Source organism: Ischnura elegans, chromosome X (genome assembly GCF_921293095.1).
Source record: "Ischnura elegans chromosome X, ioIscEleg1.1, whole genome shotgun sequence".
In the NCBI taxonomy this organism is placed as follows: domain Eukaryota; kingdom Metazoa; phylum Arthropoda; class Insecta; order Odonata; family Coenagrionidae; genus Ischnura; species Ischnura elegans.
Window position 1 is genome coordinate 101,782,139 of NC_060259.1, and position 18,197 is coordinate 101,800,335.

The window sequence follows — 18,197 nt, forward strand, 5'->3', positions numbered from 1 at the left end:
TTGTTTACTTCCCTTTTCCGTTTCTCTACTCATCTTCCGCTTTCTCGAAGATGGCTTGCAAGACTTTTCCTTGGTAATATCTTTAGGTAGCGTAAGACCATCCACGAGTTTCACTCCGTTCGAGGAGAGCGTGACTTCTTTCCTGGAAGACTGCATCATGACTAATCGTTTTCACAATTTACGCAACCTATTTCTCCAAGTACTTGTCTCTACTAATGCGCAGCAAGATTGAGACCTTGGATTACATTTGCGATTTATCCGTCCACGTCCAAACACGCGAGAAAAGATCGAGGTCACTTTACAATCATTAAGCTCGGGGTGGGGAAATAGCCGGGTGAATTGGGTCAGCGTACGATTTATTGACTTGAAGTATGCATACAAGCAGCAGTACTCCCCGCATAAATCAGATTTGAAATTTTGCAACCGCTTACTATTTTTCTTTACCGAGGAAAAGCGACGAAGAAAAACTAGTATATCGGGTACGAAAGGAGGCAGCGCGTATGAGTCGAAATATTCTGCGCGTTTTAGATTGATCACATGAATAGCAACCCAATGAATTCCAGGACGTGTAGAAGGATCAAAATTGATTATATATAATCCAGGTTTGATGTTGATTTTCTTAATTATATCGGATGCGAAAACTCCTCGAAAAAAGGCTCGCGTATTTCGATTACTCGTGAGAGCTCTTATAATTCCATTTGTATCCATAATGCTCGCAGTGCCTAATTGCTTATGTCCAATTTAAGGTGACTTCCCTGTTTTTATTTATTAAAATTTCAGAATCGTACTCGGCATAAGTAAGAACTGTCACTGCGTGCTCGAGGGGTTTTTTAAATTTACCATGTAATCGTAAATTCCCCATGCGAGATAGTGAAACGTGATTTTCACTCACGGAAGCATCACGAGTGAGATTCCATGCTAGCACAAAGTATCCATGTTGAAACATTTCTAACGTAATTTGGTTCCCGCCATCGGCATGATGTAATCCCAGTGCGGAGAAAAGCTGTCTATAAGCACGTGTGCAAAACTTTTTTTGTACTGTATCGAAGTCTGTTTCAATTCCTCCACACGGATATTCTTGATCATCGACAAAAACAGAACAGTTATACAGACTAAAATGACGAAAATTGAATGGATTTTTATTTTTTTTTCCGAGGAATGCATTATCCTCTATCATAACGGCTAGAAGTAAATTCGGGATCCGGCCTAAAATTAAGTTATCATTGTTAAACATGCTGCTATTCGCAGGAATCGTGAATGATTTCATTTCAACACGTTTATAAGGTAAAATACTAGACATTCCGTCTGAGAGTATTTTTGCATGTGCAACTAGAACGGAATGATCAAGGTCATAATGAGTTGCGTAAAGTGTGGCATCTTCAATTTTCAGAACTCCTTCTCCGTCTGGTTTATCCATTAGAAAGAATGCAGGTTTTGCAAAAGATAGTTCAATGTCTACGTCAACGTTGTTTAGGAGAAGCCTGGATTGATGCATGACGTCCGCGTGCAGTTTTCCTTCCAGTTCTATAAGGTTGCTATTTTCAAGCATTCTTTTCCTAGTCTTTAATCCTGCATTTGTTTCGAGGCTATCTAAATCTTCACCATTATCAAGCGCCCATCCGATACACTGCAAGTGCGTACGTGCGGCGTCCGTACCATAATTAAGCAGATTTTCCAAATAACTACGGTAGGCGTAATGTTCCGACGTTGTCACTCTTCGCCCATTCAGATACACATTGCAATTTTCAAAAAGAGAATGGAGTATGTTATTTACAATTCCTGGCTGCTCTTGACCATTCACAAACGATTTGTTTCCATTTAAGAGTTTGAGCTTAATATTCAGGGATATATCGTTCAAGTCTATATATCTATCACCGTTTCCTTTGATGGAAAATTTCAATTCTGAGTAGGTATCGATAGCCGTCACAGGCTTGTAAGCGACTATTCGGTTGCCTAATATACTAGCTTGGATGGGACGACGAGAAAATATATCCAAAGACGAGGGGATAACCTGCGTCATTTTAGTTGATGTATCTTCCACCGTTTCAGCCGAAAGACTAATATAATATTTCATTGGATTTATATTATAATGAAAATATATCCCTTACCCCACCACCTCGCTGTTTTCTTTTCCCACGTCCCTTACTTCTCCTCACTGCCCTTGTAATTTTATTCTTCTTTGAGACGTGATTTCGTTTTATTCTCTTTACCTTTTTTTTCACATTTCCCCTTTTTTTTTGCTTCTTTTTAACAGTTAGAATAGCATTTTTAGCAGCTTTTTTTCGTGGTCTCTTTGCCGTGCGTAATCCAGCCCCCACCATTCTTTCCATTTTGTCTTCAGCGCGTCTTTTTAAATTACTACCCGCCTCTTTAAGACGAGTTTTTAAAATTTCCTTTCCAGGCTTTGTACCGATATCTGTGAGGGCACCAATTCCTGATTTCACAGCCTCCTCTCCAACTGCTTTCAAACCGCTAGTGAGAAGAGGTCTCACGGATCGCCAAAGCCCGCTAAAAAAACTCCCTAATCCGTTCCCTTTCTGTCTATATTGACTGGCTCGATAAATGGGACCAATCTCACCACCTTTTTGTCTTGAAATGTAATATTTCAAGTATCGATCCACATCCGTAGACATCTTGATGGGAACTGAACTTTATGAAAATTATTCCTTTTTTTTAAAGTGAAGAATCAATCTTGCAGGTTCGATGCTCGATTCAAAAGGGTATGATAGACCCATTTTATCCCCCAGAAATATCTCAATACTATCAAATTCCATCCGTTCAACAGGGACATAATACGGTTGTTGAAATACTTGATGTCTACCCCTTCCAATGTTAATGACTCTTAAACATCTACTCATCGTGTCGCCTATAAATTGCGGTTTCACGAGATCGTTATAAACAAATACGATTCCAACGTATTCCTCTTCCTTGATTTTTGGTGGTTCTTTCCTTTTGATCCCTACCGAGTCAGATAAAGACGTTGGCAATGCCTTACTAGGTGAAAGGATTACCGCATCTTCAGAAATACCATCACCTTTATCCAAATTTGCTATTTCGATATCATATTCTAATAGCCTGTCTTCAGGTATGGATTCTCGAAGTTCACTGAACAATGAAGACAATGTATATCTTGGTTTCGTTAACGTGATTTCATGCTCGTTGTTGAGCATTCGAATAGACACCTTATTGCTCACTGGTGCGCTAACGCGTGGTAATGATATTTCCACTAACCCAACAACCCATTTTTCTCTTTCACTGAGAGTGATTCTCCGAGCAAGTTTTGTGCGAAAATGAGCGATCGAATTGTCTGGGTAAAATTTTGCCGAACTGTCGCTAAGTAGTGTGATATAAAAATCATTCATATTAGCTTAATTGTTAAGCAATCTTTTCACAGTGGAAGCTAATATCCAACTGTTGAAACTGTCGTCGTAACCCTTCCATTTAACGAAATATTCCAGCTTAGCACCTTTTCCTCTCCGTTTTAAAACCCTTTCAATTTTGAATTCAGTAATATCAGTTATTCTACTTCGTACTAACTCTTTTCCGTAAAAAGAACCTCGTATTTCTTCACCATTTAAATCTTCCAATTTATATGTGGGTATGAGAAAATCCCTTGAAATGGATTTCACTTTAAATATTTCTGTAGAATAATTCGGTGTGTAACCTTTAGCGAATGGTAACTTTTCCTTGCTAATACGAACATGTTCACCAATCTCAAATTTCCTACCGCCATCATCTTGCTTAAGTCGTCTTCTCGACTGATACACAGCAGTTGAAAATGCACTCGATTCGTTTACTTGAGAAGGAGCAATTCCAATACTGGAATGCTTTCGATCATTGTATCCTTTGAGTAGCTTCGGGAGCACACTCACGTAATTATAAGTGTTATTTTTTGTAAAATATTTATACATTTTACTTTTCAACGTTCTGTTAAACCTTTCCACAATTGAGGCCTTAATGTCGGGATTATTTATGGAAAAGAATTTAACTCCTCGCTCGTCGAGAAATTTTTTGAATTTAACATTAACAAATTCACCACCTTTGTCACTTTGAATTTTCAATGGTTTCCGTTTGTTAAAAATCGAGCGAAAAGCATGTATCACACTTTCAGGTTTCTTATTTTTTAAGGGTTTAGCCCATGCATATTTTGAAAAGAGGTCTATCACCGTAAGAAGATATTGATAGCCATTATTATATTTTTTCAGAGATCTCATATCATTTAGATCACACTGCCAAGTTTCATCGATGTATGACACTTCGTAATGATTTCTACGAAATCTTTTTCTAATCGGTTTGTGAAGTGTATAGCTATCCTGTGAATCTAACCATTTTTGTACGTTTTCCTTTGAGAATTTTTTTCCCGATGCAGCCCATAGAGCATCTCTAGTCGAAAAACTAGCTGGATTGGAAGGGTCGAAAAAAATTTTGCTTAAGGATGACTCAACCATGGAATCTCTCTCTCCGTAATTCCTTTCTTCCTTTTTTTCTTGGGGTTTGATGGAGGTGTTTTTTTTTTTCTCTCCTGTTTTCGACGATCTCCTTCGTCGTCTGATGTCTTCCTTGGAGTTTTCGGGGACATTGTTATTTTCTTTCCTTCTTTGTTGTCTAGTGATATTGCCCTCTTTTTGTTCCTCGGAGTTGGCGGTGAATATGGTACTTTTTTGACTCTTTTCCGACTTCCTCGCCTCGGTTTTGCCGGTGACGAGTCTAGGTACGCCAGGTCCATTTGATCCTTTAGCAATGATTCGTCTAATTCTTGTTTTATTTCCACGTCTTCGTCTCGGAGTTTTTGCTCGAGCTCGTTCAATAACTCCTCCATCTTCTCCTTTCCTTTTTCTTGACTCTTTTCCCATCGGTCTTCAATTTCTGTGTAATTTTTCAATATGTTTCTTCCTTTATTCTTTAAATCGTTGATTTTTTCAGCCTTGGGTGTATTAATTCTTTCCTCTGGAGTTCTAACCGTCTTAAGATCCGCGAGAGGAATGCTATCCTTAGATTTCGAATTGTTTTCTAAATACGAATTAAGTAATCTCTTATAGTATTGCCATTTCAGAGAGTCTGGGATGTCTTTACGGTCTAAAATCCTCCGCATTTCTTTATCCAAATTCGGAGTATTATTATTTCCATTGCCTAATTTACTAATAACCCCATCCCTAGGGATATTCAATACTCGTTTTCCTCTTTTAACAGACTCCAGCTTTTTTTTTTTTTGCTTACCTTCCTTCGATTTCCCATTAAAATCATTGCTTTTTGGAGGAGAAAGAACGTTTACTAAATCAAGTGGAGGTAAAAAATCGTCACGTTTACTCTCTGAAACATTTTCTAGGTACGCATCTAAAATTCTCCTATAGTGATGCCATTTCTGTGAATCCTCTAAGTCCTTTCTCTGTAAAACAGAATGCATTTCCTTGTCTAATTTAGATAATTGCTGCTCAGTTAAATTTTCGGATTTCACGATATCGTCCGGATTCACCAACAGGAACTTTTGAAAACTCATATTAATTATTTAATAAAACTACCTATTAAACCACTAAGCAGAGAACCCAATAAGACTGGTAAAAATCCCCCTTTTTGACTCAATAATCGCCGCTTTTTTTTCAGAGGGACTTTGTAGCAAGCTATTTCTCTAATAGCCTTCTTAAATCTGGTCAATTTCTTCTTAGACTTCGGGCTTATATGAACGTTACCATTTATAATATTTTTACAACACTCGCTTAATGTTTTAATGAGGTCTGAATTTCCTGCTTCAATTATTTTCCTTCTTCTGTGTGGACTAGCTTGACTTATTTCTTTCAAGAGACCTTTATTTCGCTTTAATCTTTCCAATTTATTTTTTCTCATATTTACGAATTTTTTTTGTTTTACAAAGTTTTTTCTTCCATAAGCTTTAATGGGGTGTAAACTTCAGTGATCTCTTCAGGAAAGATATGAGTTCTGAATCTCAGCCGATTGTCAGTTTCCTGAGCAAAGTCTAAGAGTAAATAAGTGTAAGGTTTTGAGGTAACCTGCATATATACCTCAGTCAGCCCTCTTGAATCTTGAGGATAGACTTGGCTCGCTAAATATCTAAATTGTGACCGATCCCTCACATTTCTGAAGCAAACAATATATTTTGCGTTAAGAGATATCGTGCGTGAAAATGGGGAACGATAGAAAATATTTTGACTTATTAAAATTATCGAAATATTGCAATGATGCGATCCCTTTGTAAATAATTCGCTAACCTTATTGTTGTTAAAAGAGTCATGCATTAAATCATCGATTATATATAAAGTTGGTGTCTTTTGTGGGTTGATGAAACTTTCGGGGAGTTCGTTTAAAAAATTTACGCCTTTAATTAATGGTTGACTATTTGGTGTAGAACACCATATTATCTTGGATATATTCCCTTCAACTAAATGCGGTAAATTTTTTAGGAATCGCAAAACAAAATTTGTTTTCCCACAACCAGACGGACCAGCACAAATGCACGTGAATGGATGTTTCCATTTCAAAGACATCTAAACACTCTCACCACGTTGACGGGACCTACTTAAATGCTTTATTATAGTAGATTCATTTAATTATAAATGTTATCCGCTGTAATGGATTGCTTGAATTTAAAAAAACACTTATATCAAATTTATTTTCATTTATTATTAATTTTTATGATATGAAAACATTAATAGAGGATAATAAATATATATATTGTTAGAAAATATATCAATGTTTTTTTTTCACAATATGGTATCATTAGTTATTAAACAGAACCAATAGATTTACTGTTATAAAAAATATATTTTTTGAAAAAAAAAAAACAAAAAACAATTAGTATATTACAAAAAATCAAAGCAATTAATAGATTACAATAATTATAAATATTGGTACAACAGAGATGATCAATAGATTTAAAAGAATTTAACAATACAAAAAAAGCAATTAATAGATTACAATAATTATAAATATTTTTTTTTTTTACAACAACAGAGATGATCAATAGATTTTAAAAAAAAATTTAACAATGATCTTCACTATATCTCAAAAGATTTTACAATTATTTTACTGTTTTCTCAATCACTATCTTCACTATCTGTGAGCATGTATGGGAACATTTTCAGTCTTTTAAATACTGAATGGTCGTTAAAATAACTTTTATAATTGAATCTCTTTAACCTCGATTCAATTATCTTGACATCGTTGACATACATAAAATCAGTTACCTCCTCTGTTCCACAACTGGGTATACAATAATCTGTTGGATGTATGTCAGAAAACAGCGATCTTATACAGCAGTTTTCACACCAACTACTTAAACACGATACTATTTTGACTGGATCTCTAACTAAAATACTTTTTTCAACAACACTAAAAGTATCTGCAGAATAACTTTTAACAAAACTTGTTATATCTTTGCATTTATCTAGCACTGGATAAAAACACATAGGGCAGAGTAATTCACGTCGGCCATTCCTTTTGTTTTTAACAAAATGCTTGAACTTTATGTGTATCGGTGTTCTTCCCCTCAGCATTATCACAATTTGTCCATCAAAATATCTTAAATCTCTTATCCCAAAGTATTCCGAGAGAGTAAAATCTCTTCGGAAAATTATATTTGCAACAGTTTTTCCTCTGGCTAACAAGTAGCTGAAATGTGTCAGCGCTGACGGGTTCATTTCTTGTACACCTTTATCAATATCTGTCCGCATCAACTCTTTAAACAGATGCGGATAGTAGTTTCTTAATAACTCGGCAATTTCTATTAGATCCGCCTCTCTGCCTGTACCACTCCAACCTCTGACTGTTCTGATACACAGCGTCTGCAGAGAATACATGATGATCGTATATTGCTGTGAAGGAACGATTCAGTCCATTTATAGGTGCATAACTTTCCATCCTTTCTTAACCTTGCTTTCGCTGATATTCCATCCCCACCCATTATGTAGGAAGTGCGCTGGAAATGCATGCATCAGAATGATGGCAGGGGGTGACGTCATTACTCAGAAGATTGTATCGCATCCACTTTGCGAGTGAGTAAGCATTCCTTAATGCACAATTACTATTACGTAACTTATGGCAAGGATTTAAACATCCTATTGTCTCAAAAGAACATAATTCCGGCGCCGGACAATTAAGTTCTTTTTCCAAACATATGAAAGTGCGTTTTGTTAATTCGGAGAAGAAATTACACTCGACCTCGCTGAATGCGTACAACGCTGTAGCACCGTCAACCACAGCCTCCAAGATTGGAAGAATTTCTGCATGAGGTATCATACCATTTTCGAATGAAGTTGACTCGCATTCAAGTGGGTTTTTAAATTGGAGTTTTTTACCACCAACTGCTAGTTTTGCATTTCTTTGAAAGGTGACCCACAATACGCTATTTGTGTCAAGATCAGTCGCGGCCAATTCCAACACTCCCGTCTTAGAAGTAACTGCACTCAATACGAGCCTCATTATTACGTGTCTCGCTGGCAAGTGAAGTGGTGTTTATTGTTAGTGGATATATATACCTCTTGTGTATAAATTCATAAAAACGGCGCTTAAAACGACCCTTGTTAGTCCGTGTACCGCTCTTAAGTGAAGTTGTGTGTGTGTGTGCTTCTAACCCATCCCATCCTCAACCAAAATGTCCCCACTAGATCATTCCAGAATTCCTTTGGAAAATAGCGAAAACAGATTCCCGAGTGAAGAGATGGGAGAGGAGTCGCTGGATGAATTACAAACCTATTCGCTTCATCTCGATTTTGAAATTTTAATGGAGGAATTGGACAATGTTTTGAATGAAGACCCCGCCTTATTGGATATGCCACCGTTTGAGATCCAGATACATGATGGAACTCCTACAAATAATTGTACGTATGCAGTTTTACTGTTATTATCAGTTGCGGACAATCTACCACCTTTGAGCACTGAACAATTGTCGGCTACCGTTGAACAATACGGTTTACCCCCAGGCTCGTATTTCGATCCCACGGGGACGGGGCGTTCATGGGGAGTGGTTTGGTTCGTAACGGACATGCCGAGTGCAATTGCATTGTACGTAGGGAGTCCTCAGGCGTTTGGGTTCGGGACAGTGTTCATTTTCAATGAAGACGGGGAAATTCTAGATATTTCTCAATTTCTTTAATATTTCTCTTAATTAGTATTCTCTATGGTTGAAAGATTTTTTTTAGGTAAAAAAAAGTAGAGATAAATTTTTTTTAAATAATTTTTTTAATTTTTAAAAAACATCATATTATACATTATTATTCAAATAATTTAATTTCATACAATTAGAGGCTACTCTTTCAATTCTCTCCACTCGAACCGAATCCCTTACATCCTCTCTCAGTTTCATTCATATAATCCACTTCTTCCAAATCAGGATTTAATATTTGTTCACAAATTAATTGTGCGATTCTGTCACCAGCATTTATTTTAAAGACGACGCTACTATTATTACAAATTATAATTGACACATTTCCGCGAAAATCGAAATCCAGTACTCCCCCTGAAATATCTATTCCATATTTTAAGGCCAGACCAGATCTCGGGGCAATCCTCCCATAGCACCCCCATGGCAGCTCAATTTGGAGATCTGTTTTTACTAACAGACGACTTCCTGGTGAAATGGTGTAGTCATATGCGCTTCGAAGGTCAAAACCAGCAGCATTAGTAGATCCCTTGTATAAATCACGCGCGTTTTCTGTAAGTTTCTTATATTTAAGTTTGTAATTCCTTTGCTGACTCATATTTCTTAATAGGTAATTAAACAGCCGTTTGTTGTGCTCGGTCTCCTGCCTGAGATATCCAACAAGGTATATAGCGGCGGATACTGGATTTCGGCGTGTGAGTTAGGATAGGGAATGCGTCTTTTAATCTATCAAAGCCGTTTGTGCTGCGAGTGAACAGGGAGACGCTATATGAGTGTATAATGGTGACTAATCGCTTAGTAATAATCACACCAGTTGTAAATTCTCATGTAATAATTATAATTATCTTTGTTTAAATAACGCAGCCTTTCTATTATAGTTGACTTTAACGAATCTTCAGTTAATTTTTGAAAGACTTCTCTCTCATAAAATGCTTCATATTGATCACAGACATTGTGCAAAGCACTCGGATCCGGACTTATTTCCGCCTCTTGGAGGATTTTTTTAAATTCTTCGTCTGCTTTTTCTTTTAATTTGAATATGAATTCCTCTATCTCTTTCCAAAGGGTTAGAGAACCCACCGGCTGTGCTAAAAGGCTGTTCATGATTTTTGTAATGAATTTTCGCCCGATTTATATATATATATATATGGATAGTGTCGCAAGTAGGGTGGGTAAAGGGGTTCAAAGACCATCGAGGGCGCCATTTTAGGTTTTCCCCAGTGAACCTGTTGGTACCGGAAATAGGGAATAGGAATTCTGGAATATCAAGTGGTATTACATCATCCCCTAATTCCTCCGCTATTAAGCGCACACGTGCCGAGGTCGGCCTCTCACGCGGAATCTGCGCTGCTCCACCCACTTCCCCGCTGATCGACATGCACGTGCCGAGGTCGGCCTCTCACGCGGAATCTGCGCTGCCCCACCCACTTAGCCGCTGATCGACATGCACGTGCCGAGGTCGGCCTCTCACGCGGAATCTGCGCTGCCCCACCCACTTAGCCGCTGATCGACACGCACGTGCCGAGGTCGGCCTCTCACGCGGAATCCTTGAGAGAATTTCCAACACTCTGGATTGATGCTGTTTCATCTTGTGATTACCATATCCGCCTCAGTGGTTCACCGCAGTGATGATGAAAGGATAAATACCACGTGCAGCTCTCAAGGACATTTTCAGACCTCTTGCTTCATGCTTCGGTACTGGAAGGTCATCCTCTCACTTAGTGCAGTTCTCCTTGGATGATTACGACCTACTCCCAGTTATTTCCCCCTAAGTGATTCGAAAGTATTACCCCTCTTTTAGGTATATAAGAGCTCGCATCTTCCTCCAAATTCACCACTTCAATTCGATCGGCGGTAGAGTACACCAGAGGCGATCCAAAACCGAACGCAGTAAGTGGGGCTTAGTTTTCTTCCTCACATGTATATATTTAACGTTATATACGATTATTTCCCTAATACTTAACATGTATTTTCTTTCTAGATGGAGAACTTGAGAAGGAAAATTCAGAAGGTGAACAAGGAACTCCCTCCCTTCCTAAAAAAAGAAAACCTTGTTGTAGGTTTTAGATATACCATAACATATCTATGGGTGGTTGAAACTAGGTATGGGGATGGGGTTTCGGCAATGATTGAGGGTGCTGGTCAGCGAGGGAGGCTCTTCCTCCCTAAAAGATACTTAAAGGTTTTCAACAGGGAAGCGGTGGATGCTGTGAACCGGGGGGAGGGGGAGCCTCTCACGCTCACCTGGGACGGAGAGCGTTTGTCCTTGGAAGATTAAAAGGTATCTATGATTTAATATTATTTAATTTTGTTTTTTAAATTAGGTTTTTGTGTTTAATTATATTTACTTAAATTTTGATCTTTCTTTAATTACAGATTATTCACATCACTGTGTTGTAAAAAAAACCTTTTTAAAATAAAAGAAATAATTTGGAGAAGGAATAAGTTTTTCTTGAGAGAATATTAGAAATAGAAAACACTTTCCCCGGTTTCCTGCTTGTTACGTCCTGCTGGTCGGAGCTCTGGTTTATATATAACGGTAAGTAGCTTATTATCTAGCAGTGAATAAGAAGATTAGGTATTGTGAAGCATCAGTGTACATAACATTCATTGAGAACATGGACACTTTTTGTGACATTTGTTTCACTTATTTTAGAGATAGACTTGCTCATGAAGCTAGTGACGTTCATCAAAGACATGTTTTACAGAATAGTGTTGGAGTTAATCCGGAAGAATATAAACTTTGTGAAATTTGTTACACTTATTTTAGAGATAGACTTGCACATGAAGCTAGTGAGGTACACCAAAGACATGTTTTACAAGGTAGTGTTGGAACTAATGCGATAGAAGATAAACTTTGTGAAGTTTGTTACACTTATTTTAGAGATAGACTTACACATGAAGCTAGTGAAGTACACCAAAGACATGTTAGTGTTGGAGCTAATACAATAGAAGATAAACTATGTGAAATTTGTTACACATATTTTCGTAACAAAGTCTCTCATGAGAGTAGTGAGGTTCATAGAAGACATGTTTTACGACAAGTTGGAGCAGGAAATGTAAAGGGAATGGTTGAAGTTCAATCGGCAGCGAAAAATAGATTAAAGACTTACTGGGTTAGTGGGTTGGATGAGGGAAGTGATTTAATCACATTTCTGAATAATATCAGGTTACTGGTCATTGAGAAAATTAAATATGTATTGGAATCTTCTCCGGTAAAAATCAATGTTTTGGTCAAGTGTAATTTTTCTAAAGAGGAACTTACGGATGAAAGATGGTTTAAAACGGAAAATGTTAGAATATTTGAGACTGACAATGTAGATGAAATTGTAGAGCATCTGTTTGCTAAATTACTAAAAGAAAAATCCGAACATCAAGCAAAGGGATCAGGGTGGACTTTACGTGAAATTTCAGGTTTAGAATTACGAATAAATAAATATCGTCCTCTGGGCGGATCCACTTTCATCGAACTCCCAAAGAGAATTTATGATACCAAATCAGTAATAAATGTTAAGAATAATGATATATACTGCTTTAAATATGCGATTTATTCCAAATACATGGCAGAAACAGCACCTAGATATTTATGCTCTAGAGTTATAAAATATATTAAGGATAAAAATTTTGAAACAAAGTATGATTGGAATTGCATTAAATATCCGGTTATTTTGAGAGATATTAGTAAATTTGAAATAAAAAATAATATTTCTATTAATGTTTTCGGTATAGATGAGAAAAATAACGTGTATCCTTTAAAAGTTGTGGATGAAGAACTATCTGATCATAGAGATTTACTTTATCTAGTTAAAGAAAATAAATCACATTATTGTTGGATTAAATCGTTTAATAAATTGCTTCATTCACAAATTACGAAAAATCATAATTCTATATACGTTTGCAAACGCTGCTTCTGTCATTTTCATACGCATGAAAAACTCGAAATACATCGTTTAGATTGTATGAAAAATGCTCCTTCTAAAATAATTATGCCGGGAGATGATGAAAAATTGTTGAAATTTAAAAATGTTGGTCGTGCAATGCGTGTCCCTGCCATAGTTGTAGCCGATTTTGAGTCAATACTTCCGAAGGTTCAACATTGTTGCTCGAATGATGAGCATTCTTATACGTGTGCAATAGAAAAACATGAAATAATGTCTTTTTGTTTTTTACTTATTTGTACAAATAATCTAAAATTTGAACCAATTTCTTATCGAGGGAGAGATGCTGCGAAAGTTTTTATGAATTGGATCAAAGAGGTAGCCGAACTAGTACAAAATATGTATCAAAATACGGTACAGATGATTGCGTTAACACAAGAAGAAAAACAGGCATTTGAATCCGCTAAGTATTGTCATCTTTGTGGAGAAGAATTGGGTGCTGATCGCGTTCAAGATCATTGTCACTTGACTGGAAAGTTTAGAGCAGCTTTACATTCACAATGTAATTTAAAGTTTAAAATGCCCAAATTTCTCCCTGTATTTTTTCATAACCTAAGCGGATATGATGCTCATTTTATTGTACCAAATTTAGGTTACGATAATAAAGAAATTAATTGCATAGCGAATTCTGAGGAAAAGTATATATCTTTTAGCAAAAGTATCGGTAACAATTTCAGCATTAGATTTGTGGATACATTTCGATTTATGGCTTCGACCCTATCAAAATTAGCTGACAATCTCCCCCGAGAGAAATTTATTCATACAAAACGAGTTTATGGAGATAAGTTGAACCTTGTTACGAGGAAAGGAATTTTTCCATACGAATATGTTGACAGTTGGGAAAAGTTAGAGGAAAAATGTTTACCACCGAAGGAGAAATTTTATAGTCATATTAATGGAGAAACAGTAAGCGATGACGATTATGAATTTGCTCAAAAAATTTGGTTTGAATTCAATTGCCAGACTCTCGGTGAATACTCCGACTTATACCTGAAAACAGATGTTACGATTTTATCCGATATTTTTGAAAATTTTCGGGATGTTTGCATGGAAACGTATAAGCTTGACCCTGCATGGTATTATACATCACCGGGGTTAGCGTTTGATGCTATGTTAAAGCATACAGGGGTGACTCTCGAGTTGATGACTGATTACGATATGCTGCTGATGACAGAAAATGGAATACGAGGAGGTATTAGTCAATGCTGTAAGAGGTACAGTAAGGCAAATAATAAATATATGAGGGAATATGATGCGTCAATTCCTAATAGATACCTTTTGTATTTGGATGCTAACAATCTCTATGGGTGGGCAATGTCTCAACCTCTTCCTCGTGGTAGTTTTAAATGGCTTAGTGAAGAGGAAATTCGAGAGTTTAATTTGAATATTTCAGATGACAATCCTAAAGGATATTTTCTCGAGGTTGATTTAGATTATCCCGATAATATACATGAAACTCACTCGGATCTTCCATTTTGTCCAGAAAATAAAATACCTCCTACTGGTAAATTCAGAAAATTATTGACAACACTTGAGCCAAAAGAAAAATATGTAATTCATTATGTTAATTTAAAACAAGCCCTTAGATATGGTCTGAAGCTGAATAGAATTCGACGAGTGATCGAGTTTGATCAATCGAGATGGTTAGATCCTTACATAAACATTAATACCGAAAAACGGAAGTTGGCAAAAAATGATTTTGACAGGGATTTCTTCAAACTTATGGTAAATAGTGTATTTGGTAAGCTGATGGAGAATTTAAGGAGAAGAATTGACCTTGAATTGGTGTGTAACGAAAAAAGACTGAATAAATTGATCTCCAGTTCGAGATTTTTAGATAGAACTATATTTTCTGAAAATTTGGTGGCTGTTCACAGTAGAATGTCAACGATTAAAATGGTGAAGCCAATTTATGCAGGACAAGCAGTTTTGGATCTAAGCAAAACCCTAATGTACGATTTTTTTTACGGTCACCTTAAAGTGAAGTATGGGAATAAGATATCGCTCAATCAAATGGATACAGATGGTATGATTATTGATGTTGAGACTAATGACATATACGAAGACATGAAAGAAAACTTAGAACTGTACGATACATCTGCATATCCCTGTGATCACAAGTGTTTCTCAAATTTTAATAAAAAAGTGGTTGGTAAGATGAAGGATGAATGTAATGGTGACATTATGACGAATTTTGTCGGCTTGAGAAGCAAACTTTACTCCTATCGTATGGAAAATGCTAAAGAAGTGAAGAAGGCTAAAGGTATTGCCAAGCCCGTCATTCGAAAATCTATTAATTTCGAACATTACGAAAAGTGTTTACTCGATAATTCCGTAGAGTATCGACAGATGTACATTTTACGATCTAATAAACATGAAATGTACACTCTAAAAATAAATAAAGTAGCCTTGAGTGCAAACGATGATAAACGCTATATATGTAGAGATGGTATCACGACATTAGCCTGGGGTGATTATAGGATAAGAGAAGAATCACGTAAACGGACTTATGATGAGGCCTTCCCCCTCCCTCATCGTTGAAAAGTGTATAAATTCAGTTCGTATTAAATTGTGAATCTCATTTCATTCCCTCACGTGCTACGCTTCACACTGAAATGAGAGCAGTCTATATCTTTTTGCTCTTAACTGAGCTTGCTGTACAAAAGGTGTTATCCAGTGAAAATACCCACACCAATAAAACGTATTGCGTAGCAGAATATCTTCGACAGTATGGATATTTGAACGTGACCGAAAATGAAATTACTAGCATTGACCATACGGAATTGAAAGAGGCTTTGGAAATTTTTCAAGAATACTATAACATTACAAAAGATGGGGAATTGAATGAAATGACTCTGAATTTAACCAATAGACCACGCTGCGGAGTTGTTGATGATCCTGCGTTTTCTGTATACCATTACAAATGGAATAAAGATATAATAAAATGGCACTATGGATTTGTGAACTCGACGTACATGGAATTAGCTCGGAAAGCGTTTGAAATTTGGAGTCAAGCAGCTAATTTAAAGTTCGAGCATGATCCTAAACATCCGGATATCTTCATAATGAATACACGGTACAATCATAAACAATATTTAAATAGACATTTTTGTTCTACGCCTTTGGATGGGATTGGTGGAAAATTAGCTCATGCGCAATTACCATCAAGTCGAGATATTCCACTTGAAATTCACATCGATCAAGATGAAATGTGGTACTTAGGAATGGATCATCCTGAACTTCCTGAATTTCAAGTCAGTTTGCTCGCCGTTCTTCTCCATGAAATTGGTCACACTCTAGGAATTACACATTCGAATTATGAGAATTCTCTGATGTTTGCGTATTATAACCATTATAATTACCGTCTGACACTACATGAAGATGATATACTAGCAGCTCAATTTCTCTATGGACCACCCTTGGAACCTCAGAAGGAAGATGATCCAGTTCAGGGGAACGATGATGATGCTGAGGGAGCACCTGAATATCCGGAGGATAGATTCAGAGCAGAACCGAATGTTGCAAAAAATAATACTCACCGTCCGACTTTGTGTGAACTTGATAATGTACGCCAGTTACTCATAATCAATAATTTGCTGTATTTATTTCATGAAAAATGGTTTTGGTATGTGGATATGGAAGTGACTGAAAGAATAGACATCGTTGGCCCTCAGCTTATCACAGATTGGTTACCATTTTTACCTGAGCAAGATTTCAATGGTTTTGATGCTCTTTATCGCAGGCCTAGTGGAGAAATTGTAATATTTATCAAGGGCCTGATATACATGGTTAATTATCCAACAATGGAGCTAGTTGAAGGTCGTCCTATGAATATTATATCCGCCGGCCTTCCTAGAAACGCTAGAATTCAAGCAATTGTTAATACATACTCTGCCCGCACACTAATATTTCATAGTGGGGAATTCATTGTTGAAATGGATGAGTGCACTTTTAGACCGAAGAGTCAAGCTCGTCACATAAAATTAATGCCACAGATACCTACAGGTATACAATCTGCATTTAGACATACCAATGGGATCCTCTACTTTTTTAGAGAGAAAGATGTTTACGAATACAGTGAATTTAATAACACTATGGTGAGGGCTGGAAGAAATGATCTCAATCTCTTTGGTATCCCATGTCCCAAGAATTACCCTTCAGATTTATCGAGCATAGCAAATGACTTGAAAACTATAGTTTCCCGAATGGATAATATTATCGATAATTGAAATTTATAAAATGTTTGTAAACATGCATACATACAATAAAAAAAAAATATCTACCACCTCTTTGCCTTTCATTTGTCGAATTATTTCCTATCGAACCCAGAACATCCAGCGGTTAAGGGGGAGGGAGAGGTTGGCGGGGTTGGAGTGTGGGAAGCAGCTTGGGAAAAGAAGATGACGATCGAAAATCTTATATTAGGAAAAACAAACGACGAGAGAAAACAAATGAGAAGCGTAAAAAGTAAATTATGTCAGAGAAAATAGAAATAGGTGAATAACGATAAAGAAGATGAAAGGGAAACAAATGACGATCGAAAATCATTTGCTATTGGTAAAACAAACGACGAGAGAAAACAAAATGAGAAGCGTAAAAGTAAATTATGTCAGAGAAAATAGAAATAGGTGAATAACGATAAAGAAGATGAAAGGGAAACAAATGACGATCGAAAATCATTTGCTATTGGTAAAACAAACGACGAGAGAAAACAAAATGAGAAGCGTAAAGGTAAATTACGTCAGAGAAAATAGAAATAGGTGAATAACGATAAAGAAGATGAAAGGGAAACAAATGACGATCGAAAATCATTTGCTATTGGTAAAACAAACGACGAGAGAAAACAAAATGAGAAGCGTAAAGGTAAATTACGTCAGAGAAAATAGAAATAGGTGAATAACGATAAAGAAGATGAAAGGGAAACAAATGACGATCGAAAATCATTTGCTATTGGTAAAACAAACGACGAGAGAAAACAAAATGAGAAGCGTAAAAGTAAATTATGTCAGAGAAAATAGAAATAGGTGAATAACGATAAAGAAGATGAAAGGGAAACAAATGACGATCAATAAAACAAGTGACGGTCGATTAAAAAGTCACGTGATAGCGTAATTAAAGATGGCGGAGCGTAATTAAGTGTAGGGGGG

The 18,197-nt window shown here is 36.5% G+C and overlaps 1 long non-coding RNA gene across 1 annotated transcript; it reads left to right on the forward strand.

The window, feature by feature from the left end:
• The first annotated feature begins 9,182 nt into the window (after positions 1-9,182).
• LOC124171498 lies at positions 9,183-11,140 on the forward strand. Its single transcript, XR_006867761.1, has 2 exons — positions 9,183-10,570; positions 10,639-11,140. It is a non-coding gene; the product is annotated as an uncharacterized LOC124171498 (long non-coding RNA).
• The last annotated feature ends 7,057 nt before the right edge of the window (positions 11,141-18,197 follow it).